Here is a 10618-nt window from a genome sequence, read left to right on the forward strand (position 1 = left end):
CCATTTAATATGAGGACGTGCTTTACAATCACCGAAGCTGGAAGGAGAACCAATGATTTCTGTTCCATTGCAGGAACTGAGGCTGAGAGTCTACAATTTAGGGTTGAGTTAACTAACCCAAGGCGATAGAATGAAGCAACTGCATAGGGTGTACCTTTCCAGGCTGGAGGTAAAGGGAAGGCAGCTTTTCCATTCTTCTTTACTAAAATCCAATGAAAGGGAAATCCCCACAACGAAAAAGAAGGTCATAGCACGTGACAGCATCTAGTCAAACTTGTCTGATCTCAACGTTAGAGATTTGGATCTGGATAGGACGTGAATGGGAGACCACTAGGAAATCCCAGGGGTCATAGGATGTGGTCAAAAAAGTCAAGATGGTGGCCATGACTGTGCAGTCAAAGCTCTGCCTGTTTTTTATGTGCATCACACGGGCGATGGTTGGAATTTCAATTTCACCATCACGACTGGCACATGGTCATTGTGGCAACGGTTTTTCTCCTGGCCCTGTTAGAACGTTTCCATTGTTTGAGTAAAATACGTTGCTTGGTGGTGAGAACAAGCTAGGGGTCGGAGGGAGGCTTAGCTGCAGCTGCATGAGATCTCTGGCTGCTCTATTCATCTGATCCACTATCTATCTGAATGGTATACAGAAAGAGAGAGATACAGACGTTGCATTACATCATGCCCCCACATGCGAGGTTTTTACATGACTTCCAGCCTCCCTTCTTGGAGGGGGAGGGAAGTTTCTCTACTTTTACACAGCATATATCTTATGCAGTGTCTTCTTCCTATGGTCAAGGTAAAGGATCCAGTTCAGCAGCTCTGGAGGGACCATTCTGTCTCTTGCAATCTGTAACCCTCCCTGGTTTTCCACATTTCTGGTCAATTTCCAAGGAAGATTTCAGGAGGAAGCTTGAAGCCTGTTCAGATTTGGAACTGTGGGTGCTGAAGGTGCTCCACCAAACGAAAAAGAAATATTGCCAGCCCTTTGAGGTAGGCCAGGTCAGGAAACAGACACCACAAGGAGTATCAGGACTCTGTTTTCTATATCTAGGCTATAATAGTGGGATCTTGAAAGCCTGACAGCATTTCCCCTTCCCTCTCTCTTATACCAAGAGAATCAAGACTGGGCAATCTTGAGCTTCTTTCTCATCCTCTCCTGTTGTCCTGGACTAAGCTCATGTTTCACTAACAATCAGCCCCATACTCCTCTACTCATATTATGCCCAAGGCAATTAATCTATTCCAAAATTTTAAACAGGCTGGCAGGACTTTCTGACCCACTGCCTTGGGGAAGAGACGGATTTTCAAAGCCTTTTGAAAAGGAAGTAAACCTGGGGCCATCCGGATGCCTGGGGAGAAGGCAGCAGGCTGTTCCGCAGGGCGCCCTTCCTGGGTCTCAGTAGATGACCCTGTTTCATAGATGGGACCCGGAGCGTGCCCATCCTGTCAGATCTTATTGGGAGAGTAGTTCAAATTGGAGACAGGCATGAAAATGGCTGGCCCGTTTTTCATTCCTCTGCACTTCTAGCTCTCTCCATGTTCAAGTCTGAAGAGTGAAGTATAAGCTGGCAGGTAATTTGCTCATTAATAACAAATGTAATGGCAAATTAAACTTAATGGGCAAATTAAACTTAATGGGCAAATTAAAAGGTAGCGTTTCAAACTGGACCAAAACTCTATCTCACTAGTTCCTTTTTCTTTCCGTTTCATGTCAGCCTGTTTCGTCAGTGTGTGAATCAAGCCGTTCAGACGCGTACCTCTTGCACACGCTGGATTCGGAAGATCCCTTTTGTCTTTAATGCACCTTTGACACATCTCTCACCAAACAGCTGTTGCTAACTTATTGCTGGACCGTTATATTCTGTCTTTACCAAAAGGAACAAGCATTGTCATGGTTTATAAATCACTGGAAAGCAGCCTCCCGGCGGAATACAAACTCTTGTAGATTAATACAGCAGAAAATGTGCAGCGCCTTCAGCAATGCGTAATAATGGGGGTTGCAGTGGGTGGGTGGGAGGACAGAAGACATTCAGATAATGATCCTTGTAATGATACCAGGGTTGCTGTTAGCCTCTTCCTGTTCCGGCTGAGAAATGGTGGGCAGGCAAGTCTCCTACCTCCCTCATTCAAACAACCACTGAGAACCAGCAAACCTGTTTAAGGTTCTCAGGCATCTCTACAGTCAAGAGGACTAGAAGCTTGTTGGCCGTACAGAGGCCCCAAGCTAGAAGTCTTCTGGTGTCACAGGTCAGCATTTATCTCATTTTCCCAATGCCTAGGTGACATCCAGCAGTGGTTTTGTGAATGGCTCCTTTTAATGAAGGAGTTGTTATCACAATCTGAGCCCCCTGCCTTTTATTCCTGTTGACTTCGTCAGCTATGCAAAATGTTGCAGATGTCTGACGAAGAGGACTGTAGATCTGTCCATAAGACCCTTGTAACTCCTTACAGCGCCACAAGGCTCTGTTGCTTGGGTTGCGCCAGACCCAGATGGATAATCCTCTGAAATTTGGGACCCGGGGTTTCTTCTCATCAGGTTGCTACCTAAACCTTTGACTTGGACCTTGTCCTGCCACAGAGTGACAGTCCTTCCTGGGGGACAGAGAAGAAGAATAAGATGAGAAAAACTGCCGTGGTCCCAGTTCCCTTTCTTGCATGAGAACTAATGCCACAGGAGCAAAGTTCTCCAGCCACCGTGCACAGTGAAGTCAGGTGGCTGTCCTGCAGCCAGATTGCTTAAATTCCTTATTGGTATCTGTCGCCGGTGGGTGTAAAAATTGGGCTCAGTTTGCGCCCACCCAAAAAAGTTGGTATGGATCATGTGGAAGAAAAACTCTTCCTTCCCATTGTGAGACAGCTTGCCCTCTTTCTGTATCAGGCCCAGCTTGGAATATTTCTTCCCGCTAAGGAGGGAACAGACGTAGGACAGGTATTCATGCAGGGTGCAACTGGGAGACTCTGTAAAGGTGTGAATGCAGCTGGAGGCTTAGCAGACTAGCCAGACTTCCCAGTCTGGGATGTGTGGTCCTCAGACTGAGCACGACGGGAGGGACAGCATTCCAGGATCCTGCTTGCAAATCTTTGCAACTGAAGGTAAATCGGATCCCCTCACAGAAGCTTCTTCGTGGCCTCGTATTCACCCACTTCTGAAGAACAGCAATCTCGTTTCCCCCTTTGCCTGTGGAAGAAGCCAGAAAGGTCCACCACGCTTCTTCGGAGGTGCTGGAGAAATTAAGATCCGTGGCAAGAATGACCTGACCTTAAGTCTTTTCTCCATCCTGAAGGCAGAGAGAGAAAAATCAATGCAGAATCCGATCTTTCCAATCAGGTTTTAGACGTGCAGACGCAGTGCCCCCCAGAGGCTGCGAAGGAGAGTGAAGGGCCAGCCCTGGAGGAGGCTGTGCCGAGGAATTAAAGATAGTAATTTTGGAGGAAGCTGCCGGGGAAATTGTGCTGACACGGCTCTCTATATTGTGCCTCTGCGGCTGCTGGACTATCAAGCCAGCAGTTGGGGGGGGTGTCATCCAGAAAACTGAAGAGTCATCACAACACAGGGACAGTTAAGGTTTGGAATTGCTGTGGTGTTCATTTCAGGGAATAAAAGAGCAGTCCAGTCGTAGAAGACGATCAGGAGCCTGCCTGGGGCTGAGAGCCAACTTTTGAGTCAAGTAAGTCATCGGCAAGGAGGCCACGCAACGGGGCCACGCGTGCGGATGGGACAAAGCATCTCCCTGACCTTGGCTGGCTTCAAAAGGCTAAGGAGGGTCCTCCCTGGCTGCTCTTTGGATGGGGGCCCTCAAAAGTCCCAGGGTCGTGGACTAGGATGGGAAGTTGAAAAAGCATGCTCCCAGAAGAAGGTACAAGAGTGGGTCCTCTGCCAAGAAAGTAACATGAATTCTTCAGGAGTTGAGCCTGACTCAAGGATTTTACCTTTACAGGTAGCCCTCGCTTAACAACCACAATAGGGATCGGAAAATTCATTGTTAAGTGGGGCAGTTAAGTGAGTTGTGCCCAATTTTACGAACTTTTTTGCAGCAGTCATTAAGTGAATCACCGTGGCTCTTAAGCAAATCACATAGTCATTAAGTAAATCATGCGGTTCCCCACTGATTTTGCTTGCCGGAAGCTGGCTGGGCAAGTCGCAAATGGAGATCACGTGACCCCGGGACACTGCAATTGTCGTAAATGCGAGCTGGTTGCCAAGTGCCCGGATCACTATCAAGTGACTGCAGGGGTGCTGCAATGCTTGTAGGTGCAAGGGCCAGTTGTAAGGCCCTTTATTCAGCACTGTTGTAACTTTGAACAGTCACTAAACGAATGGTTGTTAAGTGAGGACTACCTGTATACAAAAGGTTGATCTTGAGTGTTCATAATATCAGTTATGGAACTGAGATTTGAATATGCGCAGAATGTATTTTCCATCTTATTATCAACACAAAAAGGTATCTAACACATGGTGGCATTTGGAAATGCTACTAAAGAAGAAAAAAAGGTGGGGATGGTAGCTTAATCTGTCTAAGGCAGTGTTTCTCAACCTTGGGAACTTTAAGATGTGTGGACTACAATTCCCAGAATTCCCCGGCCAGCATGGCTGGCTGGGGAATTCTGGGAGTTGAAGTCCACACATCTTAAAGTTCCCAAGGTTGAGAAATGCTGGTCTAAGGGTAGTTATTATGGTTTTAAAATGACCAAGCTCCTAGGCCTTAATGCTGAAAAGACAGCATGTGCCTCAGTCATCGCTGCTCCTGTCCGGAAGGAGACAGTTCAGAAATACATTTTCTAACTATCACCGGGATCAGTCCCATGTTGTTTTCTCTTCTGTTCTTCTGGCAGTTCATTTTCCTTGCTAGGAAATGGCTGAGGTCAGAACCTTCAGCTTAATCGTTTTGCACAAGGGGTCTTCTGCTAGCCCCGTCCCCCAGAAGCAACAGACGCCCCACTCTCACCTGGAACTCTGCAATGAATGTGCGCACACCCACGTTGCACACGCTCAGCGTCTAGAAACAGCACCAGGCACAAACAGAACGATCCCTTGAAGATGCCAGTTGACAGCTCAGAATTCCAGCTTCCTCTTTTCTCCAGAAACGCCTTGAAAGATCTGGGAAGGCCATCAAGACAAGGGGATACTGAACTGGGATATTTTACTAATTAAGAGATGTACCTAACAAAACCCATAAGCAGCTTAGTCCAGTCTTTGCAAAGAGGGTTGAATGGTGTCTGGACCAGGGGCTTCACAAAGCACCCGAAGAGCCATTTGATGGCATGCTTATCTGAACAGAAAAAGTTCCAGTTAATTGAGGAACAAGAATTAAGGGCTGGAGAAATCCCACTTAGAAACTCAACACACTCTATTAGCACCCAAGGTGATTAAACACTATTACTGCCTGGGTACGAAAGGAAAATGACAGATGGAAATCTCCATCTGTTACCTGTACTTTCCGAATCCAACCTGGTTGTCCTCTGGGAGAGTAGACGTGCCTGAAATGCTGCAATTTCATATTCACTGGGTACTGCATAACAGAGGCTAGGGAAAATCAGAAATCATGGGGGAAGAGTGGCCCTGATTTTAATAAGATGATGCTGATTTAAATTGTAAATTTCTTGGCCCAGGCACTAGTATATATTTTCTCCCCTTCTTGAGGTTGTTCTGTAAAACACCAAGCACATTGTTCTATATTCTAGTGCAGTGAATGTGTGAATGATTTAGTGCAATCACAATCTGTTTTTTTTTTTTTTTAATCACTGCCATTGCTAGCGAGGTCTGCTACCTGGAATAGCTGGTTGCCTTCCTCTTCCTAGCGGCATTTTAATTTCTCAGCTTCCCAAACGCTCATTCTTTCACACACATGCGTGCACACGTATACATTCACATTCCACGTGAATTGAGTTTAGTTCCTGCCCCAATATCTGGCACTCAGACCAAGGACGTTTGGCAAGATATTGTTAATACAGACCTTCCTGTTTGGGAAAAAGTCTCTGATGAGATCATTGGGTCCCCCAGACCTTTGCAATATCAAAAGGGCTGCTGTGGCAAGACTGGTTCATCACAGCCTCTAAATAGTGACTTAGGAACAATTTCTCTCTCTCTCTCTCTCTCTCTCTCTCTCAGCCTGACCTACCTTGCAGGATTGTTGTTAGGAGAAAAACATGAGAGGGGAAAAAGTGGGAGTATGCCACTTTTAGAAGAGTTGGATAACCCCTTTTCTGACTCACAATTTTATTAAAGGGATAAGCTTTCACAGGTATCTGATGAAGAGAGCTACAGCTCGAGAATGCTTATGGCTTTAATCAGATTTGTAAGTTGGAAAAGGTGCTACTGGACTCCTGGTTTTAGACCATAGACTAACATGACTCTCCTTTTACAATATATGCTCCTTTGGCTCTGCAGAAGAAAGATAGGTTAGTCTAATGCAGTGTTTCTCAACCTCAGTGACTTTAAGATGGGTGGACTTCAACTCCCAGAATTCCCCAGCCAGCATGGCTGGCTGGGGAATTCTGGGAATTGAAGTCCACCCATCTTAAAGTCACTGAGGTTGAGAAACACTGGTCTAATGAATAATCTAACACATACTTTCTCTGCCCCTTCAGAGTTGTTTCACAGGCTTGGAGTGCAAAAAATTCCTTTTTTTGCTTCACTCTCTCATCCCCTCTACCTTCTTTTTCCACTGTCTGTTCTGTTCACTGGAGGAACGGCTCTGCAGGAAAGCCCAGGGGCAGGATTTAAGCAGGAGACGAGAAAAAGGCCATTTATCCAAGCGCCCAGCAGCTACCCTAATGCCAGACAGGGAGGAAAACTGGAAATCTTTAGCAGGAGGCAGTTTAATCAACACCAGGAAGGGGGGGGGGTTGTTAATGCAGAAGGCACTGCGTCTCTTTGTTGTTCCTTTCCCCTCATCTTATTACGAAGTATTCAACGGTCCTTTCCATTGCAAGCATCGTTTGAAAAGAGGAAAACCTTCTGGATGTGACTTTGGGGCAAACGAAACCCTTGTACCCTTCCTCATTCTTCTGCCAACGGAGTTCGGTGTAAACGCGGGCGGGTTTCCAAGGGCACAGCGCTGGGGTGATGCAGGAGGGTGGAAAAGCAGCCTTTGGGCTGTGCCAATGAAGGAAAGGAGTGAGATGCTATGGCTCAGGGCTGTTGTGATATCAGACCTCTCTCCCTTTTGAACTTCCTGTGGAACTGGAGTTGTCTTGAACAGATGAGGGTGGCCCAGTAGAGGACCCTGCTCTTGTCTAATTGCTGTTCTGCCCCAAGCATGTTCACGATGTACATACGGTAGCTCAGCCTGCCCCAACCTGTTGCAGAATGCCATGGGTTACCTCAAGGGAGCCCATCCCATGGGGTGAATGGAAGGACTGCCTTGCAAGGAAGGAACGTGAGGAGCATGAGGTATCGCTAGTGATGACTGTCCCCAGAGGCTGAGGAATATCTCCTCCCCAAAGAGCCCATTTTTGCATCCTCAGCAGAGCCAGGAGGAATGCCACGATCATCTCTAGTAGCCCAAAATCAGGTCTGATGATACTTTTTGACAGAGGCAACCTATCAGCCTCACTAAGGAGACCAGACCAGGACATCAACTCCACAGGAAGGCTAAAACTACTTTTATTAAGATGGACTATAATAACAGAATCTTGCAAGTCTGATTGTGCTGGATCTATCCCCCCACCCACTTATACTCCCATGAATTAGGGAGGTGTCTGCCTGATCCACTTTCAAATGTTATCTTGTTTCTCAGGACTTAAAATCATTTCAGCCCCCTTTGCCTAAATAACGGTCGCTGCATATTTCCATCAAGGTCATCTTCCTTATTCTCTACGTTACCAGATCTTTCTGATTATCCTTTCTAATTTTATCCGTCCCTTGGCAGAGGAGCACCACCCTCGCCCTCCCAGCTGATTGGACTGGCAACCTTGCAATCAGCAATCACAGCTCAATAGAGGTTCAGGCTACCATCACAAACACTTCGACCTTTCCTGTGCCCTTTGGCAAAGCGCGTTCAACTGCACTCCCTGCGGAAAGTTCCAATTAATCACTTTAAAGGGTTGGGCTTTGGGCACGAGATGTTGGAAAGAAAGTCCCTCTTTCCAGTTCAGAAATCCTGCGCAGCCTCCCGTAAAACATGGAGAAGATCCTAAGGCCAGCTCACTTTCATTAAAGTATTCCTGTTTCACATCCTGCTGCTCTGTATTCTGATCCTTCGTGAGCTCTGGAGAAGAAGATGATGCAGAATTAGTATTTTGCCCAGGTCGGTGGCAAGAGTGAGACAGCAGGAGAATGCTGAATATTGCCTGCACCTGCTTGCTTCCTTACAGGATCCAGGCTTTGGTCCTTGCTCCTGGCAGAGGCATTTGGGACAGGATCGCTGACCTTCATAGATCTGAGTCTGAAAAGAACAGTTGCCTTGGCGTGGCGTGGGTTCTGCCCAAGCGGAGATTCCAGCCTCGCAGCACGGAAGGGTCAGGGGCAAAGCACCATTCTTCTGGGGTGACCAACACCTGTCTCACCTAAAGCACCCAAGTCACTTTGAAGATACAACATAATTTTATTAGCATGCCTACAAGTATACCCTGAGCTCCCAGCAAAGCCTTGGCCCTTTGCTCAGCAGCCATGAGCAAAGGCAAGACCAGAGTTTATAGACCTCTGGCCAACGACATTGCACAGACAAGATAAAGAAAAAAGGCAGACATCATAGAAATTAAAGCATGACGTTGGAATGCTTTAGATCGGTGTTTCTCAAACTTGGCAACTTTAAGACTTGGGGACTTCAGCTCCCAGAATTCTCCAGCCAGTATGTTTTAAAGTTGCCAAGTTTGAGAAGCCCTGCTTTGGATAAACCCATCCATGTGCCTGATTATTGATCCCTTCCTGTTAGGTCAGCATACTAGCCATAATCTCTCTGAGGTATGGTCAGTAAATATAAACCATTTGGTTTAGTAGAGAGTTCCTCAACCTTGGCAACTTTAAGACGAGTGGACTTTAACTCCCAGAATTCCTCAGCCAGCAAGGCTGGCTGGGGAATTCTGGGAGTTGAAGTCCACCCATCTTAAAGTTGCCAAGGTTGAGGAACCCTGGTTTAGTAGGCCACAGGTTCCTGACCGATTCTTCCCCCTGTCGCCAATCAGAGTCAATTCAGCTTGCGGTGAATGTTTTCTTACAAGGGAACTTTAAGAGTTCATATATGGGAGGGGTGTGTATGTGTGCATCCCATAGTTTTGGTAGTGAATTCAGTTTACATGTGAAGGGGGGGCACCACAGTTCCCATCAGCATAAGGAATAATATTTGGAAAGAATAATAAAAATAAATAAATAAATGTTTGGAAATGGTTTTATGGAACTGTGAGGGCTCCCATCTGTAGCAAATCTGGTGTACGATTTCCTTAAAATGCTTTTCGGGAAGCATCAACCCTGAAACTATTGATTTTACCTTGGTTTGGGGGGTGCTCCAGAATCAGATGACATTAATTCAACAATATTGACTTGATGCTCCTGCGAGGCTTAACGGGGTGAAATGCAAAAACATCCCTGCTGTAGTAACAACGCCAATTGATTTGCTTGCTCTCCAGCTTTACAAAATAATCTGTCAATTTTTCTGATTAGCTCTCCCCTTGAATTGCTTTCTTGTGCTTTTCTAAGCCCACATGAGACCATACATCAATAGCATCTTTATTTCCCATCAAGACCAAGCACTTGGCTTTGCATTCTTTCCAACCGCTGGGGAAAAAAAATTCTACAGTGAACATACATTTTATTTTGGCATGAGTTTTAGGAGTATTAAAATCCATCACACCCCAAAGCCTCTGTCACCTAGAAACCAATATTTCTGCAAGATAAAACAGCACTTGGAGTATGAAATCCTACATCCCTTGCAATAATTTATGCATCCTGTTTTTGAATTATACAAAATTAAAGGCAGACATGCACCAAATAAATAAGCCACATTTGTGCCTGGAGATGCAGTGCTGAGGTTTGTGCTGTGAGATCAAAAGCCACTGACATTTAAATTTATACCTTTGGGGGATCAACTCCCACATTTTTCTGCATAAAACCGAGTCTAGGGTGTAACACTCATGCCTGTACAATCAGGTTGTGCTCTGGCATCTCAGGGTCTGAAGCGCAAGAGTCCCGGAGCTGAGCCCATTTAACATCGCCCTCCTGCAAAGCGAGGAGCGACGAAGCGGGCATCCTCGCCCCTCAAACGGCCTGGCTCAGCTACAGGCGGAGAAAAAAGCCCGGGAAAGGAGAACAGGAAGCATCTATTCCCTTGGCAAGCGGGCGAGGGCTGAGCTGGGCACGATCGGGGCAGAAAGGCGCCACGAGCCTGATTTCAAAGGCTTGCCCTCTCCCAAGGAGAGCGCGGGGAGGGAACGGGCTGTAATCCGATTTCCACTTCCCTAAACCCCAGAAAAGAGGGACGATGGCAATCAAATGCGCGCGCACAAAAAAAAAAAAAGCACCCCAAGGGCCAACAGCGATACCACCCACCCACGCCTTCTACTCCGACAGCGCCTGCCAGCACCTCTATTTATAAACGCCCAGGCCACGCCCCCTCCTCCTCGCGCCAATGAGAAAGTGGGGCGGGCGAGGCGTCTTGACAACCGTGGGGAGGCACCG

This window comes from Python bivittatus, unplaced genomic scaffold (genome assembly GCF_059951505.1).
Source record: "Python bivittatus isolate LINGU-HERP-01145 unplaced genomic scaffold, Pbiv_v1 ctg000310_np1212, whole genome shotgun sequence".
Classification (NCBI taxonomy): Eukaryota; Metazoa; Chordata; class Lepidosauria; order Squamata; family Pythonidae; genus Python; species Python bivittatus.